The sequence below is a fragment of the Bubalus bubalis genome, chromosome 5 (assembly GCF_019923935.1).
Source record: "Bubalus bubalis isolate 160015118507 breed Murrah chromosome 5, NDDB_SH_1, whole genome shotgun sequence".
Lineage (NCBI taxonomy): Eukaryota > Metazoa > Chordata > Mammalia > Artiodactyla > Bovidae > Bubalus > Bubalus bubalis.
In genome coordinates, this window is record NC_059161.1 from 113,647,164 (window position 1) to 113,663,473 (window position 16,310).

General features: G+C 44.6%; 1 long non-coding RNA gene across 1 annotated transcript; it reads right to left on the reverse strand.

The window, feature by feature from the left end:
* Window positions 1–3,616: 3,616 nt before the first annotated feature.
* LOC123333798 lies at window positions 3,617–15,544 on the reverse strand. Its single transcript, XR_006551369.2, has 4 exons — window positions 14,761–15,544; window positions 14,062–14,240; window positions 7,914–8,022; window positions 3,617–3,665 (listed from the first exon to the last, which is right to left on the reverse strand). It is a non-coding gene; the product is annotated as an uncharacterized LOC123333798 (long non-coding RNA).
* Between the last annotated feature and the right edge of the window lie 766 nt (window positions 15,545–16,310).

The window sequence follows — 16,310 nt, forward strand, 5'->3', positions numbered from 1 at the left end:
TAAAAGTTTTTTTTTTTTTTTTTTTTTTCTGGATTTACGCCTAGGTATGGGACTTCTTGGAGAAGGAAATGGCAGCCCACTCCAGTGTTCTTGCCTGGAGAATCCCAGGGACAGAGGAGCCTGTTGGGCTGCCGTCTATGGGGTCGCACAGAGTCGGACACGACTGAAGCGACTTAGCAGCAGCATGGGACTTCTGGGTCACTTGGTTCTTCTGTATATCTTTTTAAAGAATGTCTGTAATGTTCTCCCTAGTCGATGTATCCATTTACATTCCCACCCACAGTAGGAAGGTTTTCTTCTCTCCACACCTTCTGCAGAGTTTAGTGTTATAGAGTTTTTGAGATGGTCATTCTGATTGATGTGAGGTGATACCTTATTGGAAAATTAATTCGCCTTTCTCTAAGAACTAATGATGCCAAGCATCTGTTCTTGTGCTTTATGGCCATATCTATGCCTTCTTCAGAGAAATGTGCATTTACATTTTTGGCGGATTTTTTTTTATTGGATTGTTTGTTTTTTAACATTGCGCTGTAGGAGTTGTCTGGATGTGTTGGAGATAAATTCCCTGTGGGTATCTCCGTTTACAAGAATTTTGTCCATTCTGAGGGTCTTTCTCTTTCACTGATACTGTGCAAATGCTTTCAATGTTTATTAGGACCTTTTTGTTTATTTTTATTTGTCCTGATTCTAAGAGATGGATCAAAAACAATGTGCTGCATGTCAAAGTGTGTTCTGCTTTTTTTCCTCAACAGTTTCATAGTATCTGTACTTTTATTTAGATATTTATTTGGAGTTTACTTTTGTGTATGGTAGTAGGGAATATTCTAATTTCATTCTCATTTTCTTTGCTAAAGAATCTGCCCAGTGTCCCCCACAGTGGCTGCTCTCAGCATCTTGTCTCAGCAATTTCTAGTCTCAGTGAAGGAGGGTCCCCTGTTCTCTATACCCTCCCCCACATTTATTGTTCCTAGCGTTTTTGACTATGGCCATTCTGACCGGCGTGAGGTATTTGAAGTTTTGATTTGTATTTCTTTCATATTAATGATGTTGACATCTTTTCATGAGATTTTTAAAACTCTGTGAGTTAAACTTACTTATTCAAATGGGCTTTTTGAACACCTGCTCTGTTTTGAATATTTTTCCGATGACCTCTCTAGGACATTTCTTGAGAGGAGTGTATTTTTCTTAAAGCCCTTCAGGCACTGTGAATATAAATGCCATTTCAGTTCAATTCAGTTGCTCAGTCGTGTCCGACTCTTTGCGACCCCATAGACTGCAGCACCCCAGGCTTCCCTGTCCATCAGCAACTCCTGGAGCTTTCTCAAAATCATGTCCATTTAGTCGGTGATGCCATCCATCCATCTCATCCTCTGTTGTCCCCTTCTCCTCTTGCCTTCAATCCTTCCCAGCATCAAGGTCTTTTCAAATGAGTCAGTTTTTCGTATCAGGTAGCCAAAGTATTGGAGTTTCAGCTTCAGTATCAGTCCTTCCAATGAATATTCACGGTTGATTTCCTTTAGGATGGACTGATTTGATCTCCTTGCAATCCAAGGGACTCTCAAGAGTCTTCTTCAATACCACAGTTCAAAAGCATCAATTCTTTGGCACTCAGCTTTCTTTATAGTCCAACTCTCACATCCATACATGACTACTGGAAAAACTATAGCTTTGACTAGATGGACCTTTGTTGGCAAAGTAATGTCTCTGCTTTCTAATATGCGCTCTAGGTTGGTCATAGCTTTTCGAAGCAGCAAGCTTCTTTTAAATTTTATGGCTGCAATTGCCATCTGCAGTGATTGTGGAGCCCCCCCAAAATAAAGTCTATCACTGTTTCCATTGTTTCCCTATTTGCCATGAAGTGATGGGACCAGATACCATGATCTTCATTTTTTGAATGTTGAGAGTTTTAAACCAGCTTTTTCATTCTCTTCTTTCACTTCATCATGAGGCTCTTTAGTTCTTCTGCACTTTCTTCCATAAGGGATGATGCTCAACAACCAGAAAATAAAGTCTCTCACTGTTTCCATTGTTTCCCCGTCTATTTGCCATGAAGTGATGGGACTGGAAGCCATGATCTTAGTTCTTTGAGTGTTGTGTTTTAAGCCAGCTTTTTCACTCTCCTCTTTGGCTTTCATCAAGAGGCTCTTCGGTTCTTCTTCACTTTCTGCCATAATGGTGGTGTCATCTGCATATCTGAGGCTATTGATATTTTTCCCGGCAATCTTGATTCCAGCTTGTGCTCCATCCAGCCTGGCATTTCACATGATGTACTCTGCATATAAGTTAAATAAGAAGGGTGACAATATACAGCCATGATGTACTCCTTTCCTGACTTGGAACCAGTCTTTTGTTCCATGTCCAGTTCCAACTGTTGCTTCTTGACCTGCATATAGATTTCTCTGGAGGCAGGTCAGGTGGTCTGGTATTCCTATCTCTTGAATAATTTTCCAGTTTGTTGTGGTGTACACAGTCAAAGGCTTTGGTGTAATCAGTAAAGCAGAAGTAGAATTTTTTCTGGAATTCTCTTGCTTTTTTGATGACCCATTGGACGTTGGGAATTTGATCTCTGGTTCCTCTGGTTTTTCTGGTTTTTCTAAATCCAGCTTGAAGTTCATGATTCAAGTACTGTTGAAGCCTCACTTGGAGAAATTTGAGCATTCTTTTGCTAGGGTGTGAGATGAGTGCAATTGTGCGGTAGTTTGAACATTCTTTGGCATTGCCCTTCTTTGGGATTTGAATAAAAACCGACTTTTTCCAGTCCTGTGGCCACTGCTGACTTTTCCAAATTTGCTGGCATGTTGAGTGCAGCACTTTCACAGCATCATCTTTTGGATTTGAAATAGCTCAACTGGAATTCCGTCATCTCCACTAGTTTTGTTTGTAGTGATGCTTCCTAAGGCCCATTTGACTTCGCATTCCAGGATGTCTGGCTCCAGGTGAGTGATCACACAATCATGATTATCTGGGTCATGAAGATCTTTTTTGTATAGTTCTTCTGTGTATTCTTGCCACCTCTTCTTCATATCTTCTGCTTCTGTTAGGTCCATACCATTTCTGTCATTAATTGTGCCCATCTTTGCATGAAATGTTCCCTTGGTATCTCTAATTTTATTGAAGAGGTCGCTAGTCTTTCCCATACCTCTGTTTCTTTGCACTGATCACTGAGGAAGGCTTTCTTTTCTCTCCTTGCTGTTCTTTGTAACTCTGCATTCAAATGGGTGTATCTTCTCTTTTCTCTTTTGCCTTTAACTTTTCTTCTTTTCTCAGCTATTTGTCAGGCCTCCTCATACAACTATTTTGCCTTTTTGCATTTCTTTTTCTTGGGGATGGTCTTAATCACTGCTTCCCGTTCAATGTCACGAACCTCTGTCCATAGTTCTTCCTGTACTCTATCAGATCTAATCCCTTGAATCTATTTTTCACTTCCACTGTATAAGCACAAGGGATTTGATTTAGGTCATACCTGGATGGTCCATGGTTTTCCCTACTTTCTTCAATTCAAGTCTGAATTTTGCAATAAGGAGTTCATGATCTGAGCCACAGTCTGCTCCCAGTCTTTAGCCATGCCATGTAGGGCCACCTAAGATGGATGGGTCATGCTGGAGAGTTCTGGAAAAACATGCTTCACTGGAGAAGGGAATGGCAAACCTCTTCAGTATTCTTGCCTTGAGAACCCCATGAACAGTATGAAAATGCAAAAAGATAGGACACTGAAAGATGAACTTCCTAGGTTGGTAGGTGCCCAATATGCTACCAGAGAAGAGTGGAGAAATAACTCCAGAAAGAATGAAGGAATGGAGCCAAAGCAAAAACAATACCCAGTTGTGGTTGTGACTGGTAATGGAAGTAAAGTCTGATGCTGTCAAGAGAAATATTGCATAGGAACCTGGAATGTTAGGTCAATGAATCAAGGCAAATTGGAAGTGGTCAAACAGCAGATGGCAAGAGTGAACATTGACATTTTAGGAATCAGAGAAGTAAAATAGGCTGAAATGAATGAAATTTAATTCAGATGACCATTACATCTACTACCATGGGCAAGAATCCCTTAGAATAATTGGAGTAGCCCTCAGAGTCAACAAAGGACTCAAATGCAGTACTTGGGTGCAATCTCAAAAATGACAGAATGATCTCTGTTCATTTCCAAGGCAAACCATTCAGTATCACAGTAATCCAAGTCGATGGCCCAACCAGTAACACTGAAGAAGCTGAATGGTTCTATGAAGATCTACCAGACCTTTTAGAACTAACACCCAAAAAAGATGTCCTTTTCATTATAGGGGACTGGAATGCAAAAGGAATGGAAAAGTAGGAAGTCAAGAGATACCTGGAGTAACAGGCAAATTTGGCCTTAGAGTACAGAATGAAGCAGGTCAAAGGCTAACAGAGTTTTGCCAAGAGAATGCACTGGTCATAGCAAACACCCTCTTCCAATAGCACGACCTACTTGAAGAAGCCATTTGCCACAGGCAAATTTCCTCAAGTCATTTATGGAGGGAAAAAAGCGGGGGACAAACACTACACGGCCGCAAGACCAGATGTTGAGCACCCCTAATTGTTAAGAGAAATGACAATCAAACGAGGATGGGAAATACAATCCCGCCGTCCATAACGGACATTCTCGCATGCCTACCCGCAGTAAATGCGGGAGAGAGTCAGGAGTGATTGGACCCCATGACACGGTGGTGGGAATGGCCATTGGCAACCACCCCTAGAAAAGAGAGCCTCCACAGCCAGAAAAAACCTTTCAGGGGAGCTAAGCCTGGAATCTGAAATGCCCGCTCCTGGGCCTGCATCCCAAGAAAAGCATCATTCAAAACGACAGGCGCAGTGACCACTGCAGGACTTACTGTGCAAGATGCAGTCCCAAGAAAAGGTCTACCGGCAGGACAAAGCGTCAAGAAAACGCGGCACCTATTCACGCTGCCTGCTACTCAGCCATGAAGAGCCGCCACAGAAATCATGAAAATATGCCATTGGTCGCTACCAGGAGTGACCCTGAAGGATCATACACTAAGGGAACACAGAGGAGGAAGAAAAAAATATGGTATCCCATACAGGCAACAATTTCAAAATATATGAAATGACTCATTTAAAACCCCAAAAGTCCCTTACAATTTAAACCCAAACAAGCAATCCCCAAATAAGAAACACAAAAGTCTCAGGGTTAACTTCAGTGGTTAAGACAGATATTGACACAGGAATCTGTATCTGTCATAGGTAAGCCACAATGACTGTCTTTTTCTATTTCGTTCTTCCTTCCGTGTATATACAAAAATCTGTTTCCATAACATATAGACATAAATCTCTATGTGTCTTAAATAATTCACAAGGACTGTCTCTTTCCTTTCTTCCTTGTTTCCACAAATACAAAAAAAAAAAAGCCAGTATCTGTATCTCCAATAAATAATCCATTAGGACTTGATTTTAGGCAGAGGGAAATTTGTTCAACCTCCGGCCATAAACTCCATGGCAAGGAATCCCCGAAAGAAGAGAGAAGCTCTTTACGTGTCATAATTGAATCAGGTGACTCTACACTGACAATAAGCACAAATTAGAGATTAAAGAAAAGACAGAAAAGTCTTCTATTTTGTTCCCTTCAACCTCCTTGACTTGGGTGCTATCATCCCTGGAGCCTGAGCCGGCTTGGGTCCCATGGCTGCACTGGATGAGGTAGAGATAGCTGGGCAGGCTGACCCTAAGTGAAGCCCCCCTCTAAAGCCTGTACCGTCTGGTTTGCTCGGGTGTGAACAAAGTCCCCAGTGTACCCAAAGGATGGTGGAGCAACCCTCTGACCTCCAGGACTTTGGAAAAATTCACCTAGCCTCTAGGCTTCCCTAGTGTCTCAAATGGTAAAGAATCCTCCTGGAATGCAGGAGACCTGGGTTCGATCCCTGGCTTGGGAAGAACCTCAGGAGGAGGGCTTGGCAACCCACTCCAGTATGCTTGCTTGGAGAATCCCCATGGTCAGAGGAGCCTGGCGTGCTACAGTCTAAGAGGTTGGAAAGAGTTGGACACGACTGAGTGACCAAGTACTGCACCAGTTCTCCTCGTACCAGGGTCCCCAGTCCAAGCCTCCTTCCTGAGCGTGCGGCATCCTACGCCCCTCCGCAGGGGTTGTGGCCCAGGTTGGGTGTTGTCTGGAGGGGAGGGCCAGACTTTCAGGGAGAAGAAGTAGTGAGACACGAGCCCTTGAGTGTTTGCTCAGACACATTCCACTAGAATAAACAGTTCATGAAGCCAGTTTTCCTAAGGATCTCCTTGCCCCAGGAACCAGAGTTGGGCATGAAGAACGGCGGCTGACCTCTGCAACTTGACAAGCAGTGCTTACTCACACTTCCAATTCACAAGCCCTGGGGGGGTCTTAATGACAGATGCCCTCAGGAAAGGCCCAGGGGCAGTATTGCAGAAATAAATTCCAAACACAGCCAACTTTCAAGAAGTCAACTGCAACAGGTAAATGTCCCTCACATGCTTTGAGGGAGAAGAAAAGAAAAGAAAAAAAAAAAAAAAAACACTGACGGCCACGGGACAAGATCCTCAGCATCCCAGTCGTGCCGACTCTTTGCGACACCATGGACTGTAGCCTAACCAGGTTCCTCCTCCATGGGATTTTCCAGGCAAGAATACTGGAGTGGGTTGCCATTTCCTTCTCCAGGAGATCTTCCTGACCCAGGGATTGAACCCAGGTCTCCCGCATTGTAGGCAGACGCTTTACTGTCTGAGCCACCAGGGAAGATCCGATAAAATGACAGCAAACCCCAAACCATACCAATCAGATGCACAGCTGCTCAAGTCTTCAAGCAATAAATGGAGAAGAGAGTCAAGAGGGGAGGGAAACCCCCTACACAGTTGGTGGAATGGACTTTGGCAACAGTTACTAGAAAGACAGTCTCTGCATGCCAGAAAATAAAATTTTAAGACAGGTAAGCCTAGGGCTTATCACACCAGGGCCTAGAGCCTGAGAAAACCATCCCTAAAAAAGACACACGCACCCCAGCGTTCACTAATCACAGTAGCCAACACACAGAACCACAAAATCTCCACTGATAGCTCAAAACTTAAACAAGTCGTGATACCTATACTCCATGGACTGTCATTCAACCACAAAAAATAGTGCCACTGAAATTGTGCAACTATGCCACTACTGGACACAAGGGTGGACCTTGGAGGATCATACCCTAAGTGAAAGCAGCCGGACAAAGGAGGAATATTGCAGACGATAAACCTCCTCAGCAAATAAAAAAAGGATGAAAAACTAATTTACAATGCAAAAGGAGCCTCTGAGAATTCAAATACTAACAAAGAATTCAAAAAAGAAATAAGACAACAGAGGGCCAGGATAAACTAGGAGGTTGGAACTAAATACATAGAAAGCCCTTACTCCAAGATATGCACCAAAATCTGTACCTGTAATAAATTATCCACAAGGATTATCTCCTTCCTTCCTTTCACGTTCACAGACACAAAAATATCTGTATTTCTGATAGATACTCACAAGAATCTGATGCCCAGCACAGGAAACTTTTCTCTAAGTTCGACAATATTCTCGAAGGGAGAAGAACCCACAAAGGAACAGATATGCTGTATGCATATGTCAAAACGGAATCAAGTGGCTGTATACTGATGGCAAGCACAAAACCACAACCAACTCTATTCAAAAAGAGCAATGGCTTGAGAGGAAAGGGAAGGAAAGCACTATCCATTCCTGATTTGGGCTGCTACCTCATCACTGAGGAGGCTTGGTTCCCATGGCTGAACTGGGCTGGGGTCATGACACCAGGGAGGGTGCCCTTAACGTGGATCCCGAGTACCCCTGCACTGCCTGGTTTGCTCTGTCTGGGACCACAGTCCCTAGTGCACTCAAAGGATGCTGGCATACCCTCTGACCTCGAGGACCTTGGAAAACTCACCAATCGCCAGGGGTCCTGGTGCTGGGGTCCCCAATTCAATCCTCCTTCCTGAGAGTGCAGCCTCCTAGGTCCCTCATTGGGGTTACGGCCCAGGCTGGAAGGGGAGAAGCTTTAAGAACAACAACTAGTGAGACACAAGCCCTTGAGTGTTTGCTGGGGCGCATTCCTCTCTAATTCCTAGCCCAGGACACTAACTTTCCATAGGCTCTGGTTGCAGGAGGACCACAGTTGGCCATGAGGTAGTACTGCCGCCTTGTGGAAATTTCCTGTAACTACACCTTGAACACACCTGTGCTTACTGACCCCCTTCAATTCACAGTGCCTGTGGGCTTAATTGACAGCTGTCCTCAGGAAATGTGCTGGGGCCTCTGTGGCAGAAATAAATTACAAACACAACCTACTTCAAGAAGCCAACTGCCGCAGGTAAATTTCCTCAAGTCCTTTATGGACAGAAAAAAGGGAGGAAAAAACACCAGCCACAGGACCGGATGTTCAGCATCTCTAATTTTTAAAGGAGGAATGACAATCAGAATGACAACAGGAAATCAAATCCCACCATTTAGAATGGACATCCTCACAGGTCCACCAACTGTCAATATGGGAGAGAGTCAAGAGATGCTTGAATCCCACGACACATTGGTTGGAAATGGACATTGCCAACAACCCCTAGAAAAGACAGCCTCCCCCATGCCAGAAGAAAAAGAACCTTTCAAGAGAGCTAAGCCTGGGATCAACATACCCACACCTGGGCCTACAGCCTGAGAAAACCATCCTTCAAAAAGACACTCACCCCCCACATTCCCTGCAGCCCTATTTACAGTACCCGAGGCAGGGTCCTAAGAAAATGTTTACCAAAAGGTTCAAGCGTCAAGAAAATGTGGTACCTATACACAATGCCTTTTACTCAGCCATGAAAAGTCACCACGGAAATTATGAAATGATGTCCATGGTTGTTACAGGATGGTCCTTGGAGGATCACAAACTAACTAAAGTCAACCAGAGACAGGAAGGCAAAAGAATACTATATCCTTTACAGGCAAAAATTTTACAAGTATACAAAAGAACTAATTTAAAACACACACACACACACAAATCTTAGAATTCAAGCACAAGCAATCCCCCCAAGCCTCAGGGATAAATTCGGTGGTGAAGACAAACAAATACAGAGGAATCTGTATCTGTAATAGATAATCCACAAGGATTATTTTTTTCCTTTCTTTCTTCCTTCCAAATATACAGAGAAATCTGTATCTCTAACACAGACACAAAAATCTCTGTCATAGAAAATTCACAAGGATTATCTCCTTCATCCCACAAATACAAAAAGAACCTGTATCTCTAATAGATAAACCAGAAGGACTTGATTTTAGGCAGAGGGATATTTGTTCAACCTTCTACAATAACCTCTATTGCAAAGAATCCCCCAAACAAGAGAGATGTTGTATGTACATGTCATAATTGAATCAGGCCACACTGTATACACTGAAAAGAAACACACAGCTGGGGATTGCTGCTGCTCCTGCTGCTAAGTCGCTTCAGTCTGTCCGACTCTGCGCGACCCCATAGACGGCAGCCCACCAGGCTCCCCCGTCCCTGGGATTCTCCAGGCAAGAACACTGGAGTGGGTTGCCATTTCCTTCTCCAATGCATGAAAGTGAAAAGTGAAAGTGAAGTCGCTCAGTCGTGTCCGACTCTTAGCCACCAGCGACCCCATGGACTGCAGCCCACCAGGCTCCTCCATCCATGGGATTTTCTAGGCAAAAGTACTGGAGTGGGGTGCCATTGCCTTCTCCGAACTGGGGATTAAAGAAAAGTAAAAGAAAGAAAAGTGTCAGTCACTCAGTTATGTCCAGCTGTTTGTGACCCCATGGGCTATATATAGCCTACCAGGATCCTCTGTCCGTGGGATTTACAGGGCATGAATACTGGAGTGGGTTGCCTTCCGTTTTCCAGGGGATCTTCCCGACTCAGGGGTTGAGCCCAGGGCTTCTGCACTGGCAGGCAGATTCTTTACCACGTGAGCCATATGCCTAATTCCCAGTCCAGGAAGCTGACATTCCTATGGCTCTGGTTACAGGAGGACCAGAGTTGGGCATGAGGAAGTGCTGCCGCCTTGTGGACATTTCCCGTAACTACAACTTGAATGCACGTGAGCTTACTGACACCTTCGATTCACAGTGCCTATGAGAAGGAAACGGCAACCCACTCCAGTATTCTTGCCTGGAGAATCCCATGGACAGAGGAGCTTGGCAGGCTACAGTCCATGGGATCGCACGAGTCGGACACGACTTAGCAACTAAACCACCACATGAGGCTGTTAATTGACAGCTGCCCTGGAGAAATGTCCTGGTGCCAATATGGCCGCAATAAATTCCAAACACAACCTACTTTCTAAAACTGAAAAAGACACATGTACTCCAGTGTTCACTGCAGCACTGTACAATAGCTAGGGCATGGAAGCAACCTAGATGTCCATCCGCAGATGAATGGATAAGGCAGTTGTGGTACCTATACACAATGCAGTATTACTCAACTATAAAATAGAAGGCGTTTGAGTCAGTTCTAATGAGGTGGATGAAACTGGAGCCTATTATATAGACTGAAATAAATCAGAAAGAGAAACACCAGTACACTATATTATTAATGCATATACAGAATTTTTAAAAATATAAACAGGACACTACTGCTACTGCTAAGTCGCTTCAGGCGTGTCCGACTCTGTGCGACCCCACAGATGGCAGCCCACCAGGCTCCCCCGTCCCTGGGATTCTCCAGGCAAGAACACTGGAGCGGGTTGCCATTTCCTTCTCCAATGCATGAAAGTGAAAAGTGAAAGTGAAGTCGCTCAGTCATGTCTGACCCTCAGCAACCCCATGGACTGCAGCCTTCCAGGCTCCTCCGTCCATAGGATTTTCCAGGCAAGAGTACTGGAGTGGGGTGCCATTGCCTTGACATAAAATGCAGCAAGTTCTTCATGTATCCACCTCTTAGAATAATGAAAAATAAACCACAAATCAGAAGATGGGACCTCATTAACCACAAAACCATTTGAGTTCCAAAGGAAACCCTAAATGAGAGACAAGCACAGCACTCAGAATAGGAAGAAAGATTTGCAAAGGAAATTGCCCACAAGGGATTCATCTCCAAAACATACAAATAGCTCGTGACTCAATATCAAAAATAAATACATCCCCAAAACAAAATGGGCCAAAGATTGAAATGGATACTTCTCTAAGGAAGGTCTACAGCACTTAGGCACGTGAAAAGATGCTCAGCATCACTAATTATTAGAAAGACAAATTAGACAAAGACAAAATCAAATGAGTCCAATAGGCTGAGCACTCGCATTGGTCAGATGGCCATCTCAAAACATCTTGAAGAATAAATTCAAGGACTTCCCTGGTGCAGTGATTAAGAATCTGCTTGCAAATGCAAGAGTCACAGGTTCAATCCCTGGTCTGGGAAGATTCCACATCCATGGGACAACCAAGCCCATGTGCCACAACTATGGAGCCCTTGAACCACAGCTACGAGCCCTCACGCCAGAACCACTGAAGCCTGGCACTCTAGAGCCTGCGTTCTGCAACCAGAAGCCACCGCAATGAGAAGCCTTCACAGTGAAACTAGAGAGCAGCCTCTGCTCACCGCAGATAAAGCCTGCACTCAGCAAGCAAGACCCAGTGCAACCGAAGATAAATTAATAAATAAAATTATTTAAAAAGAATAAATGTGGAGACGAGGAGAACCCTCCTGCACTGTTGGTCACAATCCACATATGAACATCCAGCAGGGAGAACAGTATGGAGGTTCATTTTAGAATTACCATAGAAATACTTTAGGAGTCAGCAATCCCATACCTGGGTGTAAACCTGAAGAAAATCAAATATTTAAAAGACACAGGAACCCCTGCAATCTGAGCCCCACAAGGTACAAAGCCAAGTCTGAGAAGCAAGCTAACTGTAGAAATCACAGTTGGTACACAGTGGGGCACATGTACACAATGCATTATTTCTCAACCATAAAGAAGCAGGAAATACTGCCAAGTCCAGCTGCAGGAAAGACACTTGTGATGATCATTCCAAGGGAAGTAAGGGGGACAGGGACAGACATGTGTCATATGATATCACTTCTAGGTGTAATCGAAAAACGGATTCAAATGAACTTCATTACAAAGGAGAAACAGATTCACAGACTTAGAAAAGAAACTTGCAGTTACCAAAAACGAAATGTGGAGGGTGTGCAGGGAGTAAATAGCTGGTTCAGAACAATAATACACCTTATGAACACCTTATACACCTTAGAACAGGAGCTGCTGCTGCTGTTTAGTCACTCAGTCCTGTCTGACTCTCTGCAACCCCATGGACTATAGCCGGTCAGGCTCCTCTGCCATGGGATTTCCCAGGCAAGACTATTAGAGTGGGGTGCCATTTCCTACTCCAGGGGATCCTCCCAACCAAGGGCTTGAACTCGTATCTCCTGCTAGTCTCCTGCATTGCAGGCGGATTTTTACCACTGAGCTAGCAGGGAAGCCATAAAACAGATGCTGAAGGGCTCCTAGTAGTCACATGTCCAACAGGGCTTTAAATGACACCTGCCCTCAAGAAATGTCCAAGGGGAAATCATCGCAAAAGAATTCCAAACATGGCCAAGTTTCAAGAAGCCAGTTTCAAGAGGTAAATTGTATTCACAAGGTGTAAAATAATAAAAGCACATGGAAGGATACTCCATCAATAATTATTAAATCAGTGCCAATCAAAGCTCCAATAAGGTATCACTTCACACTGGTCACAATGGCCATCATCAAAAAGACCTACAAAGACTAAGTACCGCAGAGGATGTACAGAAGAGGGGATCCTCCTACGATCTTGGTGGGAACGCAAATGGTGAAGCCACTGTGGAAAACAGTACGGAGGTTCCTTGAAACACTGAACACAGAGGTAACATATGATCCTGTGATCCCACTCCTCAGCTCAGGTCCAGAGAAAGTCATCATTCAAAATGGCACACACACCTTGATTTTCAGGGCATCACTATTTACAATAGTCAAGACACAGAATCCACCGAAACGTCCACGGACAGAAAAATGAAGACTGCGGGGTACATCTGCACCCTGGAATACTACTCAGCCATAGAACAGAAAATAATCATGTTGGCAGCATCATGGATGAACCAAAAATTACCATTCTATATGAGGTAAGTTAAATACCCTAAGATATCACATATAGATGGAATCTATAAATTAATACCAATAAACTAATGTACAAAAAAGAAAGAGACTCACAGCCTGAGAAAACCAGATTATGATTATATTATCAAAAGAAAGTCTGAAGGGAGGGATGAATTAAGAGTTTGGGATGAAAATATACACACTAATACATATCAAGTTGACAATGAAAAAGGACCTGAATAGAACAGGGACTAGAACTGAATCGAATAGAACAGGGAACTCTCCTGAACAAACAGAACAAAAAGCAGAAGACTGGATCTATATCTATGCATAACTGAATCAAATTCATGTACGCCTAAAACTAAACATCAGAAATCAAACTTTACTCCAATATAAAATAATCTAATTACAAATTAAATTACCTGGGCTCGGTCTAGGGGAAACCAAACAGTGGTGACCCCTGTGAACTGGATCTGTGATGTGCTGTGATATCAGCATGGCCCACGCGAAGCTGCCTGACCTCATGTGAATGTGACAAGACGAAGAGAAGAAAAGGGACCACAGGTCAATCGGGGCAACACCCTCAGTTCAGAGGATGGGAATCTCAGAGGGGACGAGACACACTGCAGGTAAAGAGCAGATGGGGGTCTCCAGGTACAGGATCCTGACCGTGCGGGTGGGGTGAACCCACACAATCCCCAGGACTGAACTGGGGCCCCACGTCCTCAGTTTCCAAGTCGACACCTCCTCCCCAGTCCCTGCACCTGGGGCCCCCGACCCTCAGTTAGGACACCAGGTCTCTGCTGGTTGGACCCCTAAGGCAGAAACGAGGGGGTTCCCGTAAACTCCTGGGACTGTAGAAAGAAGGGTAGGGTCGGTCTCCTCTCCCCACACTTTTTGAGAGAAGTCCTCCCCCTTCCCCTTTGTTCTGTGTGATAATAACTGTTTTTACAGCTGTCATGATCATGTTGAGCACACTACCTTGGTTTTGGAAGGCTCGGTCCTTTCTCGTGCCACCTAAATGCTGAGAAAACACACCAGATGCAGGGCAGGAAGACGAGAGGCAGGTCTGGCGTCTTCTGAGCAGGGCTGGTCAGCCGGAAGGAGATAGCAGCAGCAACCTCACCTGATCCCATTGGCTTTTTCCTGATCCATGTGCCCTGCAATCAACTCACCAAGTAAACCTGCCCCCTGTCCCACCACGCGCATGCTGGTAAATGGAGTAATTACCAGGTAGCCCACCTGAGGCATCTCCAGGAGGCCCAGGGAGGGGGAGCCTCACAGGGGTGAAGAGGCACACAGGCACATATAAAGTAAATACCATGAAGTATTCATTCCTAAACAACGGGAGCTCTCACGTGTTCTTCCCTCTCAGCTTTGTGTGTGGGGTCTCCCCGCACACGATCCTGACCATGCAGAGGGGGTGAGACTCACACAGTCCCCAGACCCCCCACCTGAGGTCATACGTCCCCTCGGTCAGGACACCATGGCTGTGGTCAGCAGGCCCCCAGTGTGTAAACCAGCCAGGTCCCTGGGGCCTCCTGGGACCCTAGAAAGAAGTGAAGGGTCCTCTCCTCTCCCCACAGTGGTCCCTGAGAAGTCAGGCCCCTCCTGTCTTCACTTTGGTTCTGTGTGATTTTTTGCTGGTTTGAAAGCCCGTGCTAGAGTTGAACATACTACCTTGGTTCTGGCAGGCTCTGTCTTTCCTGTCCTGCTGAGATAATGAGGAAACAGGAGAGCTGGGCTGAAGGACGGGGAGCAGCCCTGTTCTCTTCTGAGGAGAATCGACCAGAAGGAGATCACAGAGGCAACCTCACCTGCCGCCCGTTGACTTCTTGCCCGATCCTGGAATCAGTTCAGCAGGTGAACCTGCCTCCCTACTCAACCTGAATGTACTGGAAAATTGGAATGATTACCAGGTAGCCCACCTGAGGCGCCTCCATGCCCCAGGGAGGGGGAAGCAAGCAGGGGGAGAGACTCAAAGCCCACCGCAGCCCCAACCCCAGGAGGGCCATGGAGCCCCCCAGAGAAGAGCACGCTACCCAGAGAAGCCACCTCAGCTCCAGACCCCAGACATCTGAGCGCTGACATTCAGACGCAGGCGCAGAGTTTTCCAGGACAGAGGCAGGCCAGGTCCTACCCATGTCTCCAGTACTAGCGCACAGAACAGGGTCAGGTCTAAATGTTCTCATTGTAGAAAGCACATGGTCACATCTAAACATAATCAGCAGTAGACAGGACTTTTTTTGTCCAGTCACTCTATTTTCATATATGAAGTAAAGGAAATGCTATCATTTTCATATATGAAATATGCACCACTATTTTCATACATGAAACATAGAAAATTCTCCCATTTCCATATATGAAATGTGCTACTCTTTCATATATTAAATATAGAAAATTCTACCACTTTAATATATGCAATATGGACCTCAGTTTTCATATATGAAATATAAAAGGTTCAACCACTTTCATATATGAAATATGCTACTCTCATTTCATATATAAAATACAGAAAATTTTACCACTTCACAGCAAACTGTGGGAAATTCTTAAAGAGATGGGAATATCAGACCACTTTACCTGCCTCCTGAGAAATCTGTATGCAGGTCGGGAAGCAAAAGTTAGAACTGGACATGTAACAACAGACGAGTTCCAAGTCGAGCAAGGAGTCGTCAAGGCTGTATATTGTCACCCTGCTTATTTAACTTATATGCAGAGTACATCATGCGAAATGCTGGGCTGGATGAAGCACAAGCTGAAATCAAGATTGCCGGGAGAAATATCAATAACCTCAAATATGCTGATGACACCACCCTTATGGCAGAAAGTGAAGAGGAACTCAAAAGCCTCTTGATGAAAATGAAAGAGGAGGGTGAAAAAGTTGGTTTAAAACTCAACATTCAGAAAACTAAGATCATGGCATCAGGTCCCATCACTTCATGGCAAATAGATGGGGAGACAATGGAAACAGTGAGAGACTTTATTTTTCTGGGCTCCAAAATCACTGCAGTTGGTGACTGCAGCCATGAAATTAAAATATGCTTGCTCCTTGGTAGAAAGCTATGACCAACCTAGATGGCATATTAAAAAGCAGAGACATTACTTTGCCAACAAAGGTCCATCTAGTTAAAGCTATGGTTTTTCCAGTAGTCATGTGTGGATGTGAGAGTTGAATTAAAAAGAAAGCTGAGTGCCAAAGAATTGATGCTTTTGAACTGTGGTGTTGG